The 21601-nt window shown below is 59.0% G+C and overlaps 1 protein-coding gene across 15 annotated transcripts in view; it reads right to left on the reverse strand.

Moving 5' to 3' along the window:
* The window catches only part of CBFA2T3 (CBFA2/RUNX1 partner transcriptional co-repressor 3), a 78219-nt gene that overhangs the window by 29645 nt on the left and 26973 nt on the right, over positions 1-21601 (reverse strand). The gene's annotated exons all lie outside the window — the stretch shown is intronic.

The following is a 21601-nucleotide window of genomic DNA, read 5'->3' on the forward strand; positions in this document are numbered from 1 at the left end:
TAGATCCTCTGCCCAGCCCTTCCCAGTCCTGGGGTCTGTCCGGGCTGCTGTTCCTCTGCCTGTTAACGCTGTGACCCTTCCCGCTACACAGTGCTAGGCCACCCTGGTCCTCCTGCCCCCAGGGACCCCGTGATCCCCTGGGCCTGTGGATGACAACACCAAGGATGTCCGTTGCCGTGGCAACAGCACTGGACCAAAAGCCAGGAAACCTTCTATGTGACAGATTGTGAACTGGGGAAATCACCCCAGCATGGCCCCAAGCCTCAGTTTACCCACTGATAAAATGGGCCTGTAACTCCTGCTTCTCAAGGTTGGGGGGAGGTGACAGGGGTAGTCTTAGACAAAGGACCAGAAGGGGAAAGGCTACCATGGTGCCTACAACAGAGAGGCTCCGACTGGCCTCCCTCCACCCTGTCTCAGCCTCTTGGCCTGAACGTCACTGACTTTTCTACCCAGGACTCAGTTTTCTCACCTGAGATGGGGACAAGAGCAGAGCCCCTGCAGAGGCACCGAGGGATGGGGCACGCCAGCGAGAGGCTCCTCTGAAAGACCTGGGTGCTGAGTGGGGCCCAGCTCTGATTGAGATGGACTGCCTTCTGAGGGGAGCGGTGTATATGCCTGGGTGCTGAGACCCCCTCATTCTGATAAAGCCCAGACATGTAAGACCCGGGTTATAGATGGGGAACTGAGGCTCACAGGATGCAAGCCTGGGTCACACAGCTGTCACGCAGCAGCTCCCATGCCTGTCCAGCATTCTGGTTGATGACACTGCTGGGCTCAGGCAGGTCCTCACTGTGGACCCTCAGAGCCTGCCCAGAAGGGTGGCCAGGAGGGTCCACAAGAGGATGTCCTGCTGCACAGGGAAGACCCTCGCAGCCCCAGAGGGGACATCATGGTGGCTGGGCTTCCCCCTGCACCAGCAGGGGATCGCGAATCCCACCAGTGCGGGGAGGGAGCCACCCTCCTGGACAGGAAGGTCCCTTCTACCATTGAGATACGACTGAGGTGCGGTGAGAGCGAGCCAGACCCAGTCTCACCATCATCCTCCAGCCCAGGGTCCCCTCAGGAGGGGCCCATCCTCTCCTGACCTGATTGTGCCTCAAGACTGGGAGGCCAGGCTAGACTCTCCTGGGCGGGCTTGGGGCGTCTCCACCTGCTAGGATGCTCCCCTGCGCTCCACAAGGCTGTTCCCTCCTCACTCAGGATTGAGCCCAAATGTCCCCCCTCAGAGGACCCCTGCTCTTCCCACTGCATCACCCACTTAATTTCTTGGGGCGCACTTGTCAGCACCCGCCATCGCGGTCTGTGCGGGTCCTGTCTCCCCAAGGACATGGGCCTCGTCTTTCTGTGCACTGCAAAGTCCAGACCAGCGCCGACACCTGGTGTTGGTGGTCACCAACGCTGGTGGTCAGCGAGACGCTGCACGCAGGTGTGCTGACCAGCCTGTGAGAAACCCAGAGAGGCCCCACCTGCCCTTGTGCCATCTGGGGCCCTGGCCTGTTGGCTTGGGTCAGGAGCTGCCCCCTGCCCAGTGGCCTCAGTGGGCAGCTCCCCCATGTGTAGGGAATGGGGACCAAGGAGCTACTCTGAGCCTACCCATCAGCAGTAAAGTTCCGTTCTGGCAGATTAAGAGACCCTCCACCTGGGGGTGGGCGCATCATAAAATGGCCTCAGTTTTCCTCCCCAACCACACACACCCCTTCCAATGTGACTGCAGCTCTTCCCACCCAGGTGCTGCTGCTGCTGCTAAGTCACTTCAATCGTGTCTGACTGTGCAACCCCATAGACGGCAGCCCACCAGGCTCCCCTGTCCCTGGGATTCTCCAGTCAAGAACACTGGAGTGGGTTGCCATTTTCTTCTCCAATGCATGAAAGTGAAAAGTGAAAGTGAAGTCGCTCAGTCGTGTCCGACCCTTAGCGACCCCATGGACTGCACCCTACCAGGCTCCTCCACCCATGGGATTTTCCAGGCAAGAGTACTGGAGTGGGGTGCCATTGCCTTCTCCACTTCCCACTCAGAAATGGGCTCAATTCCCTGCCCTTGGATCTGTGCTGGCCGGACTTGCTCTGGCCATTAGGATGAGGCAGGAGTGATGTCAGTCAGTTCTGAGCTGGACATGAGGCAGTCAGTACTGGCTGTCCTGCTGAGACTGCTGAATGGGAAGGCTCACTTGGGCGAGTTGGCCCAGCTGCCCCAGCTAGGAATCCAGGAGTGTGAGGGCCCGGCCACACTCAGCAGAGCTGCCGACCTCAACCCAAGAGCAAGCCCTGCCGGGACCGCCCAGATGAGCCACCCAGTGGGACTCTATGGAGCCTGAAATCACGTGGTGGGTACCTTCACTTTGGAAACCGCGTTTTAGCACCCACCAGCCTGAAATATTGCACACCCATGGCTCAGTGGTTTGCTCTGAGGCAGGGAATCAACAGAAGAGCAAAGAGCCCAGCATCGGCAGCAAAGGACAAGAATACTCACTGGCTACTGTCACAGAGGTCCATCAGGAGGTCAAGGGGCAGATCCACACAGCAGAAAACTACACAGCAAGGCAAAAGCACACACACAACCCCACGCACCAATTAGTCAAATGTCACTAACACGTGGCTGAGTGAATGACACCAGACCCCAAAGAGGATGGGCCACGTGTCTCCACTTACAGGAAGTTCAGAACCTGGCATTACAGTCAAGGTGGTGGGCCCACGACAGGCAGTGACGGAGGAGAGGGGCTCAGGGCCTGGGGCAGGTCAGGGAACGTTGTCTGTTAACCTGCACACTCTGAACCTTCATGCACACAACACTTTCCTGTGTGATGTGTTGTACTTCAAATATAGAAAAAGCAAAGAAGTAGAAACACATGTAACTCCATCTTGCAAACAAACATACGTGCAGAAAATGACAAGAAACGAAAGGTGACCACAGCTCCTGGTAGAAGGCCGGTCAGAGCCATTATGTCTGTGCCTGTGCTTGCAGAAGGGGTCTGAGGGTTCGGTTGGCCGAGAAGCCCAGAGCTGCAGCCCTATACAGACGCTCCAAACAAGTGGGGCAGGGGCGGGACTTCCTTCTCAGATGAGCTGGGATGGTCGTGGAGCTGCGTCCAGGATGCCCTGTGCTGAGCAGAGTTCCGAGGTGGGGAGGGTGGAGCACGCTTAGCGGCTGGAATGGAAACCCTCCCTGCTCTCCGCCGGCCGCAAACGTGATCCAGATGTCCCCTGCTCGCCCCGCGGCTGGCGCATGGAGGGAGCACATTCCTCACCCAGCTGCTGGGGCTACGCTGCCAAGAGCGGCTCCCGAGAGCTGGGGGGGCACCCGCCATCTGGGCCGCCCGCCATGTGTGTGTGTGTGTGGGGGTGCCAGTGGAGGGGAGGGGCCCCCCCTCTCCCAGCACCTGGGCCCAGCACTCCAGGGTCCTCTCCTGTCCTCCCATGCACACCTGCCACCAAGGGGGCATGGCTCAGCTGCAGGCTGGCACACCCAGCAAGTGTGAATGGGCTGTGACGAGAAACACGGTGGAGCCTGGGTGGGCTTGAGGGGCGTGGGCATGTGGACAGAGTCGTGTGTGGCTGAGCGGGAGGAGGGTGGATGGTGGATGGGTAGGTGGATGAGTGGGGGGGGGGGTGACATCCTGACTGAAGCATGACGCAGAGCCCCCTCCTGGGGCTCAGTGGCAGACACACAGGCCAGCCCACGAAGTCGAGCAGTAGTGGGGAAAGCCCAGCTTTGGGGTCCGGCAGGCCTGAGTCCAGCTGCGGCCTCATCACTCGGGTGGCCTTGGCCAGGCTTCCTCCTCTGAGTCTCCTCAAGTGTACACTCGGGCCGACGTCACTGTCAGGATCAGGCCAGTGCCTGTTAAGCCAGCTCTCTGCTTTGCTCACATACACACCTGGCAGGGGTGTGAGGGACGGGGGACCCTGAGACTCCAGGAGGCACCCCAGCAGATGGGGGTTGAGGGGAAGTCCTCCTAGAGCCAAGGACCACCTACACTTAGTCTGAACAGAAGACGTGTCCCCCAAGGGGTTGTGGCAACGCAGGGCAGAGTGTGGGCAAGTGCATTTCCTGGGGGAGGGGTGTGACCCCAAAAAAGACCGCAGGAGCCCCTGGAATACAAGATGATCTGATATGTACAGAGTGTCTCTAGAAGGAAACAGAAACTGCCCCTGGGGAGGGGCAGCAGGACCCCCTCCTCCCTGCCTGCCTCTTGTACCAGCAGCACTTTTAAAGTAATTCCTGATTTATTCTTAAACTGCCTGCTGCCCATCAGCACTGTGCCCACCCCAACTCTGACCAAGACAGACAACTACAAAGTTTCACTTAACAGATACACTCGTCCAGATCACTTGTTTTCAAGAAGGAATTGACAAAACTCAAGGAACTGCTCGGCGAGGACGCCTCTGAGGCCAATCGGGGCTCAGATTCGCATGAAGTGGAAAGTCCCGCGTCGGTGCTCACACATCTGGATTGGGTGCTCAGGAGCCAGGGAGCCTCCTGAGAGGAGGGGAACCTGCACCTGCATGCACGCTTGAAGCCAGGAAGGGCGTCTGGCCAGAGGCACAGCTTGGGGAAGTCAGGGCAGCGGGAACTCCATGCACGAATGTGGGCGGCGACTGGGGAGGCTGGGGGCTCTGGAGACCCAGGCCGCATGGTTAGGGGTTCCCCTGCTGGCATCGAGGCACCACAGAAGGCTGATTAAGTATCAGCTGAGTCCCAGAGTATTTTCATTGTTGGAAAGCATGCAGATTGGCTGCATGTCACCTTGAACTCCCCAGAGGAATGTTGCCAAAATATAAACTCATTGCGCTGCTCCTGCGAACTCTAAGCAGTATTTAGGGCTGGTGGTTCACCCCACATACATGCCCCTCTGAGCACATCCCTGAGAACGAGATGATCCTTCCACCAGCCCCAAGCCACAGAACTGCCACCCTCGGTACGCACGGCCTGTGAAGGCCCCAGTGACCCATGACAGGAGACATCAATGCAGGATGCTGTCCATATGCTGGAGGGACCCCAAGTGGTAACGGGTACCAGCTGGAGCAGGTTTGAGGTTGGAGCTGAAGAGGTGGTCTGGGAAGGCTTTGCTCAGGGGACCAGAGGTGTCTCTGACTCTCAAGCCCCACTTTCATAAGGATGACCTGAGAGCTGGTTTGGCTCAGCTGTGATGAGTGTCAGCCCGACATGGTATGTCTTGGTGTGCACTGCGGGACCCTCGTGGATCTGGAGAGATGCCCAGAGACACCCAACCTCTCTTCTATGCTCTCAGTTCCTGGACATGGAAGGCCCTGCCCAGGGCCCTCCCAACCCGCATACCAAGGGACCAAGACTGGCCCAGGAGAGACTTCATCACTGCAGGGCCCCAGACCCTCCCATCCTCCTGCCTCTGTCTTCATGGGCGAGGCTGGGGCCCTTGAAAAACTTGCGCCTCTTTTGGCAGAGAACTTGGTAAAGGTGGGAGGGGAGGCTGTAGGGGTGTTTACATTTACATCATTATCATAATTGTAGTCGAAGCTCCCAACACTGGGGAGACCATCACTGCCTCCCTTCCCGGATGCTCAGAGAGGTTGAGGTCTGCACCTGAGGTCACACAGCACTGGTGCAGGCCGGAAGCTCCTGAGAACACCACCGGCCCCTCTGGCTGCAGCGACTCTGTCTACTGCTCACCTCAGATACCTGCGGTTACTCTTATGACTGAAACCACAGCGATGCCAGAGAGGCCTGGCAGTGTGGAAGGAGAACACTATGCCCCAGCTTCTCTAGAGTCCTGAGTGCGGAGCTCTGGGCGCCAAGCTCTGGGCGCCATCTTTCCAGGGCCCTTCTCCCTGAAGGATTCCAAACAATCCATATTCTTGCCCCCAGGAACCATCGAAATGTTCCAGAAATTCCAATCGTATGTCACCCCAACGGCACGGCCCAGACCCTCCCCTGCAGGGGAGGCCAGGAGCCTCTGGGGTCCCACACAGTTTGTTTTCACTGCAGAGAGCTATCTGTACATTTGTTGGGTTCCACGGGCCATGTGCTTCACCCCTGTCACCTCATACAACTCCTGGAACCCCACTATTTCCTACTTTCAGAGTCGGCGACGTGTCCTGTGGTGAGCATGGCAGCTGGCCCAGCTCGGGGTTTTGGTCACACAGGAAAGGCATGCTCCCAACCGCCCAGCCCCCACCCATGGTAGCCACTGTTGATGGGTCTACGGACCCCTCTAGATATTTCCATATGAATATAACACTCGGTGCATGTACTTGCGAGGAAAGGGCAGCCACGGCGCCTACACGTCAGCTCCACAAACTACGAGTTCTTCTGACGAGACCTGGAGGCTGTATGCCCAGTCCGGCCTCGGGCTCCTCACCTGTGAAATGGGGATATGAGCCCCATCCCCAGGGTTAACAGGAGCCAGAGAGTAATAACCAGCATAGACAGCAGCCAGGGATACAGCAAGTGCCAAATGAGTGCCAATCTATAGACAGGAGTCACCCTGAGCACTCGCTTCTTGGAGGTCCTCCTTGGAGCCTCTAAGAGGCTGACTCTGCTCTTCCACCCAGGGACACCCCCTGCAATGGCCAAAGGGTCGACACCCGGGAAGACAGGGCCTTCTGGCCGGACACCACAGTCCCCAAGCTGGCCACGTGATGGAGGAACATGGAGCTGCCACAAATGCAGGTGGAAAGGAAGCCCCCCGCCCTGCCCAGGGGAGCCCCTGGCTTGGCTGGACAGGGTCCCCTGCTATTTCCCAGCCCTGTCTCCCATCCTGCTGGGTGGTCTCTCCAGCTTTGGCCCACCCACCTGGGAGGTCAGAGCCCCCTTGGGCCCTAGGGATGACACCACGGCGACCCCCTGGAGAGGCATCCCTCTAAGCTGGTGTCCCCACAACCTGGGAACAACCTCCTTCCTCTGGATATAAGGCAAACAGAGTCTTCTGGAAGCAAACCTTTTAAGCAGATGTTTCCTCTTGGCACGCACCTCCCGGGCGGGGCCTACCGCTCTCACACGGAGGCACAGGGGAGACGAGTGATTTCAATTCTTCTTTTTAGGAAGGGGGAGGAAAATATTTTAAAAAATGTGTTTTACAAGCCTGCTTTTGCCATTGTTTATGTAAACAGGTAAATTGTTTCCTGCCTCAATTAAAAACATCTGCTACATAAATGAATACCAATTAACTCATCCTGTTTTTAATTACTCTGTTAATTACACGCAGGCAGCAGAAAGGATGGCTGGGAGTAGGCGAAGCCGAGTGCACGCCCTCCCCCCAGTTGGCAAGGATCCGGACTGTGTCTGGCTCCTGGTGGATGAGGGTGGCAGGGAGGTGGTGGCGCGGTGCCAGCCGGGATTCCCTGATCTGGGGCTGGCGGGTGGGCACCTCCTCCAAGGGCCCTGGATGGGGGCCGGCCGGGGCTCAGCTCACTCTAGGGAGTGAGGAGCCCCCTACTGCAGGCCCTTCTGCCCTCCCCCTTCCCACTCTCACCTCCTCCAGCCACTCCCCTCCCATCACTGGAGAGGAAGGAGGTGCCTTAAGGGGGCCCGTCATGTCTTGGCCATATTTTGCTGGGGGAGGGGGCAGCTGGAGATGGAGGCCTGCACCCCCTCCAGGAAGGCCTGCGTGGGGTTGGGGGAGGGGAATACTGCTCTGACAAAGGCTGCATGGCGGCACCCTGAGCACCAGGACTAGGAGCACCCCCGGAGCACCTTCACCCGCCCCTCACCTGCACTCCTCGTCCATAGCCTTCACCATGGTTTGTAATTTCTCTGCCCTCTCCTGCTTGCTTCCCTGAACTCGGCCCAGGGCAGGCAGGCAGGAGGCGCCCGAACATAAGTCTCCGAGTGAACCTTATCCAGGGGTGCTCAGAGAGGAGGTGTCCTTATTCCTAGCCATGGGGTTGGCTTGGGAGAGGACCCTCTGAGGTGTCACATGGTCACACCAACCTTCGTGAGGGGATGGACTTGAACCCAGCAGGAGCCCTACTTCCAGGATGTGTTTACTGCACTGTCGACATCACCAAGGCCAAGCTAGGGAGTCATGCTGTCTCCAGGGGCTGGAGCTGCTGGGCCCTGGCGTGCCCCCTCCCCCACCTCCCACAGATGCTCTCCCCACCCCCTCCCAGGTTACACGGCTTACAGAAGCAGAGGCGGTCAGAGCTGGCTGGCCCTCAGTTTCCCACCTGGTGTGGTTGGTAGGTTTCCACTTGGCCCATCAGAGGTAGGCAGCAGAGCATCTCTGTGAGAATGATGCCACTGCCTTAGGTGGGCTCAAAGGGAACGGTGTGCCTGACATTGATTGGTGATGTCTGCCACAGCCATTGGAGTGTGCAGATTGATTTGCCATGTCTGCCAGTTGCATCACATATGGAGTAATGGGGAGGTACCAGGATCCAGTCCATACTCACAAACAGTGCTCCAGAACAGAGAACAGTCTGCCTCTCCTACTGCCTGTGGGCACCTGCTCAGGGGGCTGCCTGCACCAGCCTTCTCTGAGACATGGGTCAACAGTCCACAGATGAACAGGCCAGAGTCCAGGGGCCAACCCCTTCCAAGGCTGGGTCCCAGCTCACAGTCCCCACCCGGAATCCTGTCCCAACCTTGGAGCAGGGCTGGGGAACAGCAAGTACCAAGTGACACACAGTTTATTAGCTCATTTAATCCTTCCAACAGCCCCATGAGGCTTTCCTGTTATTTAATAGTAACAGTGAAATGTAAAACATGTTATTACACCCATGTTACAGGTGGAACTCACAGGTTCAGTAACCGCAGGGCTCATGGCTGGAAAGGGCAGGGCTGTGGGTCTGACCCCACCGTGCAGATGTGCACAGGTCTGGCCTGAACTCACCCTGCTGCCTGGACCCTACCCACTCCCTCCAGATTTCCAGTCTCTCAGACAAGGACCAGGGGCAGGCATAGCCTCCAGGTTTGAGTTGGGTGTTGTCCAGTTTCTGCCCATAGGCTGTGAGCGAGTCCCTCCTCTTGGCTTGGTCTCAGCATTTTCCCCTGGAAGAGGGGGTTGCTGCTCACCCTGCCTCGCAGCACTGGCGTGAGCATATTGGGGCTTTCCTGACAGCCCTTCTGCCCACCGCTCCCCTCACTGCCTCCCTTTCCAGGAAAGCCACCAGGCTGAACACCAGATGGGAAGTCTCCTGAGCTGCTAGAGGCCGAGGCCAGTGTGGGTCAGGGCCTGCCCTGAAGGCTGTTGGGGAGCCTGCACCTCAGCCTTGCCCAGTGGGGGTCCCTTTCAACATCCATCAGTCATCCAGATTCTGGGCCATTTTCTCTGGGGCTTTTTAGCCACTTTGAGCCATAAGACATGTCTAATAGCAGCTCCTGCAGCGTGCTGGGCAGCTGGGTCTGGTATGGGGAGCTGCGTGCTGGCCCGCCTGACCACGTCTCCACACCTGGGGCTCACTGAGAAGCAGCCAGGAGCAAAGCCAGCTCCAGGGCTCCTTGGCAGCCCTGTGTGGTTCAGAGGGCCCGCCAAGCTGTGGGGAGGAGCCCAGACTCACCAGTCAGGACTTCAGAACGGTGGTGGCCACAGGAAAAGGGCCACAGGAATGCTCGAGGTATAGCCCCCACCCCAGGTCTGTGGCAAGGGCACACGATGACCAGAGTCAAGGGCAGGGACTCTGCACCCCGCAGGCCATATCTGCTCAGGGAGAGCTGCACCTCGGAGTTTAGACCTCAGTGGCCTCCTCGCTATGAGAACGGAGGACCCACCCCATCAGAGGTGACAAAGGCCGTGTGCAGCAGTTATAACAAGGGGCTGTCCTGCAGAAACCAGAAACCGCCGCCAGCCCACTGGTCAATCAAGTCCAAGGTTCAGAGTGTCCACATGCAACACCAGCCCCAAGGGGGAATCACTGTGCCACTTCTGAGGGGCACAGAGAGGGCAGGAGCCAGCTCGGGGTCACACAGCGGTGGAATCACACAGCGGCAGCCTCACCCGCCAGCCCTCAGCCCTGACCCAGAGAACGGGCTGTGTCCCTGGTGGACAGAGGGTCTGTTTCCAGCCCTTCCTCCCCGCCTTGGACGGCCCAAGGCAGGCAGATGGGCCGGCGCTGGTGCAGCCGCGGTGGCAGCTGCTCTGGGGGAGGCGAGCGGGAAGCCGGCTCCATGCCTCCCTCCCTGGCGGAACCTTCTGGATGTTTTGACTCATTCCACCACATGGTCTCACAGAACCCCAAGGAGATCTGGGGGTGGGGCCCTGCTGAGTCAAAACAGCCTTGGGGTTTTTGGCAGAGGGGCGTGGCATCCTCCTGCTCTGCCTGGAGTCTCCCCTCTTGTCTCTGAGAAAGCTCCGAGGCCATCTCCCCATTTGACGGCAGGGAAAACTGAGGCCACCGCTGGCCTCTGGGGTTTCCCCTCTGACCCAGGGAGGCTCGGTCAGGCCTGTCCTGAGCCCTGGGGCACACGTGGGGTCACAGCACTTCATTCAGGGCTGTGCCCTCACCTCCTGTGTTCCCCTGAGGGGATCTTCCCAAGGCAGAGAAATGGGGAGACTATGGTGGCTTCAGAGGCCAAGAAGAGTGCCCAAAGTCACATGATACCTTCTGCCCAGTTAGTGTGAATATTTTCACAGGGACATTTATTGTAAAACAGAACAACTAAGGAGGCCCTGGTGCCTTGGATGGAAAACCTCTCCGTGTCCAGAGGCCTCACCCCAACCACACCCACAGGCTGTGGGCAGCCTCTGTGTGCCCAGCGCTGGAGGAGGGTGTGTGGGACTCAGTCTCTCCTCTTTGACCGGGGACACCCCACAGTGGTGCAGGTGCGTGAGCTCAGGCAGTTCAGACCTGCAACTCTCCAGCACAGCCAGCTTCCAGGGAGCCAGCAGACTTGACCGGAGTGGCAACCAGGCTCAGTTCTGGGCTATTCCGGCTCCATCCCCTTGGTTGCCAAACCCCTCAGGATGCCCATGGGGCCTCCTGGTCTATGAAATGTCCATCTTCTGACCCTCTCCAGGCAGCACAGAGTTCAGGGGAAAAGCGACTCTCCTTCCTCTCCTCCCACATGATGGACTCCTCAGGCCTCGGGACAGATGGAGCTAGAGCGCTGGTGGTCAGCTCAATCAGGAGGATGGAGTGAGCACCAAGCCCACCAGTGGTGGCACCACAGAATGGCAGGCGAAACGGCAGGACCGGTTTTGGGTCCCTCACCCTGGGCTCCCACACAAAGGCTTTGGCTGCTGGCCACAAAGGCAGAGTTCCGGGCGGAGATCTCCCCCAGGGACAAACTGGCCACTGCCGTGCAGTCGTGAGGGGGCATCAGGCAGACCCTCAGGGGAAGCCAGGATGCCTATTGGATCAGCTCTATGAGTCTTCAGTGCAAACCCCCGGCGCACAGGAAATGCTTGACTTTTTCATGCCTTAGTATTTATCCCACCACCTCCACCAGCTGAAGCCTTCAATGCCCACAGGCGGCTCCCAGGCCATTCTCCATCCCCTTGCCCTCCTCCCTAACTTCTTCTGCTCTCCACCTGTGCTTCTCCTCTCCACCTGCAAGGCCACCTTGCTGGCCCGCAAATGTGCCAGACATGCTCCTGCCCCAGGGCCTTTGCACTGGCCGTCCCCTATGCTAGAGGGCTGTGCCCTGGTGGCCCCCTGGCTGCCTCCCTTCCAGGCCTCAGCTCAATGTCACCTACTCAGAAAAGCTGCATCTGGCAAGGACAGGCCCAACCTCCCAGCCCCAGGCCCTGCCCATTCCTTGTTTCCTTCAATTATTGTCCATCTCTCCCCAAACCGAGTAGCAGCCACACCAGGGCGGGTCCATCTGCTGGATTCCAGAATAGCGGCCGACACATGGCAGGCCCTCAGTCGCTATTTGTCAAAGGAACAAGCACCTAAACCGACTACGTTCTCATCAACAGCTTATCTCATCTAAGTGTCATCCAGCTCTGAGCTGGTGCCTCACAGCCGCTGGGCATGCACTGTGCCAGGCAGCAGAGACCCCTACCCTGGGGTCAGCCTCCTGGGCTTCATCCAGGAAGGAAACAACAGTTGGAAAAGAGGGTCATCCTGGGAGGGACGCCAGTGGGCAGATGTGAGCGCTGTGGGTGGTGGCTGATGCCTCTGGAGTCAGGATGCAGGCCCCCCAGGCCCTGTGCAGCTGGGGGTCATGTGGCTCCCATCAGTACCACCCCACCCCCACCAGCAGGGAGCTCAGAGGAAGAGCGAGGAACTGAATTTCTGCCATACATCGAGAGCTACATGGTCTTCTGATGTGCAGAAAAATGGAAAATGATTATTCCACATACCCTCACCAGCACCTGGGTATTCAAATTCTGCCCTGTGTCCAGATAGGCTGGGGGAGGGGCAGGTCCACCCATCCTTCTCCAGGGACCTCCCTACCTGGTCCCCTGCCCCTCTGAGAGGTGACAGCCGGGATGCCCAGGGAAACAGCAGCTGTGTCAGCTGATGGGGGATGGGCACACCACCAGGTGCCAACCTGGTCCCGTCCAGGCTCAGCGGCGACCCCAAAGCCTCGGCTTCCCTGGCATGCTGGGAAGGAAACACCTAATTCCTTAGTGGCTCCACGGGGGTGGGAGGAACGTCTCAAATGGGGAGATTGAAGCAAAGGTGACCCAGGGTGACCTCCATTGCCCTCCCCTCCTCTGCCCCAGACCCAGTTCTGTGGGGTCTCCGTGCCCAGGGGCCTGTCCTGACCTCTCCACCCTGAAGCCTTCCATAATTCTTACTGCAGGACCGGGGCTCCACCCTGCCACACGGGCTTCTTATGCACGAGGAGTTCCCAGTCCTGGGCAGCCAGATGGAGGGGCAGAGTCTGAGAGCCGGCACCTGGAGGTCTGTGCTGTGGAGTTTGGGGTGTCCTGGCCACGGCAGTCAGGGCTGTGCCCTCTCCTGTCTCCGAGCTGCCCCTGGAGTGGGCCCTCAAGGAGCCTTTGTTTGGGAGTGAGTGGGGTCAGGTTTCAGCGAGTGGCCCTGCAGAACCCTGGCCACCTCCTCTGTGCTCCCATGCGGGCACAACCCCAGCTGCCTCCCTACATGCCCCACATAGGCAGGACCCTGGCTGTCCATCCCTCCGTGCCCCCACGAAGGCAGGACGCATGACCCGACTCCAGGGCTGGAGAGCAGATGAGATAGCTGTTTGTGGAACCAAATACAGCGACAGCTTGCAGGCAGGCGGGCCCTGCTGTTCAAACAGCGCTCTCCCAGCACCCAGCAAGGGCGTCCCTGCAGCCGTGACCCTGGCATCACTGCCTGGAGACGGGGCGCTCACAGGTGACACACGTTCCTGCCCGCCCTGGGCCTCCTGTGTGTCAGGTGCCTGCCTGGGCTCTGAGGCAGCAGGGCCAACAGACAGAAGTCTTGCCCTCACAGAGCTGACCTCCTGGGGAGGAAACGTGGTAATGTGCAAAGAAGAGGGGACGCTGAGGGCTGTGGGGACACAGGTGGGGGTGAGGATGAGGGGTACTCAGAGCAGAGGGGACTTCTAGGTGGGTTGGAGCAGGATGGTGGGAGCCATGTGGCTGTGGGGCGGGACACACAGGCAGAGGGACCCTCCAGTCCCTGGGGTGCTGGGGACACAGCAAGGGGGGTGGGTCGGGATGAACATTTAGAGGGAGGGCTGTGTGGTCCCAAAGCCACTGGCAATCTGGCTCTGTCCCTGGAGGGGGCCTCTCTGGTTGACACATGGTGGCCCCAAACTACTTCCTCTGAGTTTGTGGGGGTGGGGAGAATGAAACCAGAGAACAGGTGCAGAATCTTGTTCATGCCAAGGACCTGGGACGCAGGTGCCAGCGAGATTCAGTGTGTTTGTGCAACCAAACACAAGGACAGCTTGTAGGCAGACGAGCCCTGCTGTCCCAACCACCCTCAGGCTCCTGGCGGGGCGTCCTGCCAGCCAGTGACTTGGACAACTGCATGCTCCCCACCCCTACCTCCAGGCCAGGGTGTGGTCACCTGTGGAAGGGGCGAGCTGACCCGGGCACGTGATGCAGGGAAGCCAGGTGACCAGGGCAGGAGGCTTTTCATGTGAATTCATTCCTTGAAACCTGGAGGACAGTGACCTAAACTAATGACCGCTCAGCACAGCAGATGCTGTCCTAGGAGTGACCCCAAGAGAACTGAAAACACACACCCACCCAAGAAGGTGCTTGGGAAGGTTCACTCCAGATTATCCACTCTCACCAAAGGTGAAGTGGCCCAGCATCCATTGACTGATGATGGACACACAAAATGTGCAGATCTAAGTCACTGACTCTCAGTCATTAAAAAGAAGGAGAGCAGTGACGCATGTGACCACATGGACGGGCCTCAGAAACAGGGGGCCAGCCTGCAGCAGCGCTAACTGGAAGAGTCCTGCCTCTCTTCCCAGGCGCGGCGATCTGCTCACCTGGGGGCCTCGCCCCGACAAGCGGGCAGGACAGCTTCTCCCTTGCTGACCTCAACCCAGCTGGGCTGGCAGGCCCAGGAAGGAAGATGGTGAGGCTGGGCCCTAGCGGTCGGTGACCCGCTCCCTTCCAAGGCATGCCCCGCATCCGGAGGCGCACCCTTCAGAGGCCAAGAGGAACCTCATGATGGTCTCCCCTAATAACCTCCTGAACCAGGAGCCTAACTAGGCTGATGTTCTGTGTGACATGAGGATTATCAGCCAAAAGGAGGTCTGGGCGGCAATGAAGGGACCTCAGCCACTTTGAGACTCAGAGAAAAGCCTCCTGAAAGCGGGGTCAGGCCCAGGACCTCATGACCACCCCAACCTGTCCCCTCCACTCTGAAGCCCCCAGGGCCATGCTGATCAGCGGGGCCAGGAGCTGTGCTGGTCCCTTACCAGGGATTGAATGATCACGATTGTGGAGATTTCAAAAAGGAGTTTTCACATTAACAGAGAGGAAACCGAGGCTCCAAGAAACCACACAGTGTACTGCAGCTGAGGGTGAGCCTGTGGGCCGAGATTCCACCTGGGTGCCTGACACCCCGAATGAGGCTGTCCTATGACAAAGCCACACAGGTGTGAAGTGACAGGCATCCTGGGACAGTCCTTATAGATGGTAATGACAGGCATCCTGGGACAGTCTTTATAGATAGTAATGACAGGCATCCTGGAACAATCCATGCAGATGGTGACAACTGTCCTGGGACAATCCTAATCTGTGTGCAGTGACAGGTTTCTTGGGATACTTGTGCAGATGGTGTTGACAAGTGTCCTGGGACAGTCCATGCAGGTGGTGGTGACAAGTGCCCTGGGACAGTCCTTGTCTGTGGGTAGTGACAGGTGGCCAGGGACAGTCCTCCTCTGTGTGTAGAGACAGGTGGCCAGGGACAGTCCTCATCTGTGTGCAGAGACAGGTGGCCAGGGACAGTCCTCATCTGTGTGCAGAGACAGGTGGCCAGGGACAGTCCTCCTCTGTGTGTAGTTACAGGTGGCCAGGGACAGTCCTCATCTGTGTGCAGAGACAGGTGGCCAGGGACAGTCCTCCTCTGTGTGTAGTTATAGGTGGCCAGGGACAGTCCTCCTCTGTGTGTAGTTACAAGTGACCAGGGACAGTCCTCGTCTGTGGGTAGTGACAGGTGGCCAGGGACAGTCCTCGTCTGTGGGTAGTGACAGGTGGCCAGGGACAGTCCTCGTCTGTGGGTAGTGACAGGTGGCCAGGGACAGTCCTCGTCTGTGGGTAGTGACAGGTGGCCAGGGACAGTCCTCGTCTGTGGGTAGTGACAGGTGGCCAGGGACAGTCCTCGTCTGTGGGTAGTGACAGGTGGCCAGGGACAGTCCTCGTCTGTGGGTAGTGACAGGTGGCCAGGGACAGTCCTCGTCTGTGGGTAGTGACAGGTGGCCAGGGACAGTCCTCGTCTGTGGGTAGTGACAGGTGGCCAGGGACAGTCCTCGTCTGTGGGTAGTGACAGGCACTCAGGGATAGTCTTTGTCTGTGTATGCGTGAGCTGGGTCACCCTTCACAAGTGCTCATGGAGTCGCCGTGCAGCTGGGCTGGGGTGCATAGGTGGGACCCGGCACAATACGCACTGCTGCAGCCATCAGAGTGTAGACATCTAGACGGGTTATATGGCTCCTCTATGAGTGTCCTGGGCAGCTGCCCTAGGGACAGTCAGGGAGATCACACATCCTCCTTCTGCCTGGTTTTCACAGCCTTGCACACATACTTACCTGCCCCGTGTGCACCCCCTCACGTGCACACTCACACACAGGGCTCCCATGGAAGCTGATGTCCACGGTGGTCCCTGGAGCGAGCTGCTCCCCTCCTCCCAGGGACCTCCCTGCAGCTGCCCTGCCCTCCTCTCCGCCACCAAGCAGAGGGAAAGGCAGGCACCGGGAAGAACAGCTTTTCATGAGTAAGCACCCTTGCCTTAGACCATTCTACCAACACCCAGAACTTTGGACATGGTGGGGGGCTTTTCCACCCATCCTGGGGGCTCAGACTCAGGCTGCAGAGTTGGGGGGCGCCTGCTTCTCCTAGACATGGCCTCGCCCTCCGAGATGCCTGTGTCTGGATGTCACCTCTTCCTGGCCCTGTCCCCCTTCACCTGTCCCTCAGGACCATCTTCTCAAAATGCAAACCTGATCAGCTCCCACCACTCAGCTCCACTCAGGGGGCTTCCCTGGGCCCTGGAGATTCCAGGGCCAAAGGCCAGAGTCCTGTCCAGGTCCACCAGCCCCACGGTGCTCCCGTTTGGTCCCAGCCCCTCCTGTTAGTGGTTGGTCACCTCTGTACGGTCGTCCCTAACTACATGTCTCAGAGCCGCACACCTGCACCGCCAGGGCCACCACAGTGCCCCTCAGCAGAGCCACCACTGGTGAACTCCCTGTGCCCTCGCCTTGCTCTGTCCGACACGGTAGTCACCAGCTAACCAACAAGACTGTTCGGAACTCAGACTCAAAGCAAATGTAAAACAAAGTGGAATTTCAAAGTGTTTTTTAAAAAGATCTCAATACTTAAAAAAAAAAATCAACTACATGCTGAGATAACAACATTTTGGAGACACCAGGTTAAATAACACATATCACTAGAATCATGTGGGTTTCCTTCTTTCCTCCGTTTTCTCCACGTGGCCACAACCCTAAGTGGCACACGTCTGCTCTGCATGGGCACGGCTCACCAGGCCGTGTAGGCTGATGCATCCCGGGAGAAGCTGCCCTTCAGAGCATCTCCTGTGGTCACAGTCTTGGGGGTCCCAGGGTACACACGGCAAGTCCCACTCAGTAATAGCTACTCAGATCACAAGCCAAGCAAACAAGCTCCAAACTGCTGAAAGTCTCTGAATGATCCAAGGTGATGTCGTGTGTAGAGTCTGTCTCAGAGCATGGGGACTCCCTGTCCACACACAGTTGGACTCCAGGGAGCTATCTGGGCAAAGACCACATGGGGGGACAAGACCAGCGGTCGGTGGGCCATATGGAGAGGGTCTCAGACCCCCAACCTGAGCCTTCATAAGTGGGGATCTGCCGCGGGTAAAAGGAATACCTGCAGGGCTACCCAGTCCAGTGTGGGCTCCCAGGGGCGTGGCAGATGGGGTCACTACAGGGCAGTGTCATCCTGTCCCCTGCCTGGAGATGGGCGCCTGGTGGGGCAAGGCAGGACTGCTCTTCATGGGAGTGAAAGGGACCACATGCCCTTCGCTCTCCTGCCCCATGTTCTCCACAGCGGCAGAAGGGCCTCTCTCGCACAGCCAGGTGTAAAAGTGTCAGCACACGAACGGCTGCCCTCCCCACCACCCTGCATACAGCCAGCTTGGACGCAGAATGCTGCCCTCTGGCCCACTCTGACCCTCAGAGGCAGGGAGGTGGGGAGGAAAGCTCCTGGTTCCCTGCGCTCGCGAGTCCGGCAGGGCTGGGTGAGGCTGGGGAAGCCGAAGGCCCCCCAGGAGAAGTCACAACAGCTACCTGGGGACTCAGGTGTAGGGAGAAGATGGAGGTTCCTGAATCGGAATCCCACCTCTGCCACCAAGTAGCCATGGGATGCGGTTTCCCACTGGGCCCGGGTTTCGTCTGTGAACTGGGGGCGGGGGATGGAGTGGAGCATGGTCCCTGGGGACACTCAGGTCCTGTGCTTGGCTCTGAGCTGTGTCCCCAGCATGAGGATGGGGTCAGCAGGCACAGGGGTCTGGGCTCCACTGAGGACAGGGACCTGGACCTGGGGCAGGAGGACACGGGTGTGGGCTGGAATCAGAGCAACAGGGTGTGACATGGAGCTGCCCGACACTCATACCCACCACTGAAACCCAGGATGCCCTGAGTGTCCCCCAGGGAGGGCCTATGACAACCACGTCTAGAGCCACCCGTCAGCCAGATACACAGGACTATCCACCCTCCTCACAACCCCAAGAGGGAGGAGCCAGTGAGACTGTTTAGCATCGAAACAGACTCAGAGAGGGTGAGTGGTGTGCTGAGGGTCACACAGCCACCACCAGGAGGGGAATCAGGCTTCAAATCCCAGCAGCTCAGAGAAGCCAAGTGGTGTCCCTCCCCGTCTCTACAGCCTCGATACACAGGGCAGAAGCTCCCCAAACTGGGAGCGAGCTGCAGCCTCCTCTGGTCCTGAACACCCCCACTTCTCCAGCCTCTCAACACGCTCCCTGCCCGCCTGTCAGAGGGGCCACTGCAGCCGGAAGCCTCTCCTTTCCTCCCTGGCTTCACTCTGGCTTTTTGGGGTCTTCCCAGGTCGGGACCACCAGGTGAACACTTCCTCAGGGTCCCACGCGTGGCCTGGGGCCTTCAGGTGCGCAAGGAGCTCTATGGCCCTGCCCCGGCAGCTGTGACTCCTGCCCTACCCCCGCTGTGGACTTTTCTCTGCCCAAGTAAACAGAAGGTGCCTAGGGCCGGACATCCTCCCAAACCTCCTGCCACGTCCACCACGCTCCAGCCTCAGGGGCAGTGGGGGGTCTGAGCACCCAGGCCCCGGGGAGGCTAGACGCATCCGTGGACAGGGAGTGGGATGGACAGCGGTGGCTGGGAGCCTGCAGGTGGACAGTCGATCAGGGCTGCGGGTACCCCGGCCCCAGGAGGCAGCCTCCTTATCACAGCTAAATGCATCTTTGCTTTCTTTCCTGCTGACATCTGGCCCCCGGCGCATCCCCGGTTATAGCAAGCAGAAGTCCCAACGTCTGTTTTATTGCCAAAGGTCGTCGGAGGCCCCACTCAGCCATCAGCCCACACCCAGTGTGTCCCGTGAACTTAGAAGCGAGAACTGGGAACCCAGGACTCACTTTCCTTGTCCCGAGTTTCCATCCTGAGTGCCAGGCCTCTGCCTGGGTCTTTCCACTGAGGCTACAAGGGTGATGCCAGCCCAGAGTTTGCTTCCAGAAACCAAGCTCTTGCTGCCATTGTGGTCCTGGAACAGGGCCAGGCCACTTTCTGAATGCAGCAGACAGCTCCAAGGGCCTGTCCACCCCCTGTGCCACGGGAGCAGCACCCACCTCTCGTGAGCCTCTCCTGGCCTCAGTGTTCCCATGTGGAGAATGGGACGGCAAGGGTGCCCACCTTCAGGGTTGTCCTGAGGTCAAATGAGGGGCAAAGCCTGCAGCCAGCCTGGGAGCTGCTGTTGGGGCTGCGTGACAATGACTCTGCCCCGTCTGGGTGACCCTGTGTCCAGTGACACAGCCATGGGTGACAAGCGCCTTCCAGGTCATTCCTGTCCAGTAAGTCTGATCGTGGCCACATTCCTGCATTTACCAGTTTCAGAGTTCAGGATCCTCCTCCACCCCCCACCCCCACCCCCCAGGTCTGGGAAGTGACACTAGCTGCCCAACAGAATGCTATGCGTGGATACCCTGCTGAAACAGCCAGACAATGGCCAATGCCATCCAGAGGGCCTTGAAAGGACACCAACCCCCTCAGTTCCTACCCTGGGTGGTGGGAAGGGGAGGGGGCTGGCCTCAGGCCTCTGTGACCCAAACAAGGCAGAAGGTGCTCATCCTCCCGGCCTTGATCCCCGTGGCCCCTAGCCCCAGGGAGTGCCCTGGGTGTCAGTTACTGTGCCCACGTGCCAGAGTCTGTGTCCAGGTGACAGTGCTGACATCTGGGGCACTAACCCCTTGGCAGCGCCCAGCAGGCGTGGGAGGAATCCTTACAGGCAGGCAGGGGGCCAGGCTCACAGACACGGATGCCAGGAGGCTGCTGTCTGGAGGGAGCACAGGGGCTCCTCTCATGGGATCAACAGTGTGCACCCTCCCTGGGCATCTGTGAAACAGGGAAAGTCCCCCCAAGGGCTGTCCTGCAGACTTGGGGTGGTGAGTTCGAGCACAGAGCCTGGCTAGGCAATGCCCCAGGGTGACTTGTGCTGCCGGGGGCTGGAGAGGGACTGTGAGCCTGAGCCACGCCACAGGCAGGATGGAGCTGCCCCATGGAAGCGCCTGTGCCCTCCTCACAACAGCACTCATTTAGCACCTACTGTGCGCGAGCTCTTCAGCACACCCCCGTTTTGGATGCTGAGCACACACACACACACACACACACACACACACACACACACAGATTGGTGAGGAAATTCAGAAGAGCTGAATTCAACCACCATCCCGCAGGCCCGGGACGAATCACCCAACCCAAACACAACTGGACAGAGGAGGGAGGCCACCGAGAGTGCCAGGGCACTTCCGGGTGGTAGGGAAATGCCTCCTTGGATGCCAGTGGCCCTCCCTGACTGCCCAGGAACCAGCAGCGCTCAGAGCCAGCCCCCCCTGCCCCTAGGGCAGCCTGGCGGGCTTGGATCCTGCGGATTACTGACCCAGCCTGCCGGCGTCTCCAGATCCTTGCGTAGGAAGGAAAATTAATTTCTTCCAGTCATGCAGAAATGAAAATATGTGCAGCCAAATCAGAGAGATTTCCTGGAGGTGGTAACTCAGTTACGTGGATCACCTGGTGACAGAGGGAGGGCTGCCAGGTGGCCTGGGTACCCCTGGGGGTCCCAGAGGAGGACCTCTGCCCCGCATCCGCCAGCTCGCTGGCCCGGAGTGGGGGAGGAGGCCCTGGGTGGGCCTGTGAGACACGTCCCCTCCCCCAGTCACACACAGATCAAGGCAGCTCCAGAGAGAGCCGGATTCTGCCAGAAAACTGGTCCTAATGTGACATTCCCTCCCACCCGAGTCCGCCTAGCTCTCGGGAGCCCTGAGTGCCACATCTGTTCCTGCGCTCAGCACCCCTCCCCTCCTCATCCCTCACACGTACGAGGGTGGCTCAGCCACACAGCCCCACACAGCCTGGCTTTTTACGGACCGGGCTGTTGGCTGCACAGAGCAGAACCCTCTGCCTCCCGGGGGTCTCCAAGCAGAGGGCAGAGGTGGGCGTTGGGTGACACACAAGACCCTACTGTCCATCACAGTGCCAGCTCTCTGTGGATGAGCCCTGCCCCAGGAAGGATGCCCCCAGGGACCCAACCTGAAGAAGTTTCTCAAACCTTGTGGCAACTTGGGAGAGCAATGCAGGGACCCAGAATAGCTGCCCATCCTCTGCCCCTGGCCAACCCCTGTCCTTTGAGGGCGGCCGCCCTGGGAACCTCCTGTTTCTGGGTCCAGGGAGGAAACACACGCCCAGTTAGACATAATGATTTGGCATCCTGGCTGCCGGTCAAAGTGGGGGCCTGACCGTTGCTCAGATCACCCCCCACAGTAGCACAAGATCTCTGTTCTCAAAGGAAATATTTTTCTCCCCGGCCTCTAGAACAGGCCA

This window comes from Ovis canadensis, chromosome 14 (genome assembly GCF_042477335.2).
Source record: "Ovis canadensis isolate MfBH-ARS-UI-01 breed Bighorn chromosome 14, ARS-UI_OviCan_v2, whole genome shotgun sequence".
NCBI classification, from domain to species: domain Eukaryota; kingdom Metazoa; phylum Chordata; class Mammalia; order Artiodactyla; family Bovidae; genus Ovis; species Ovis canadensis.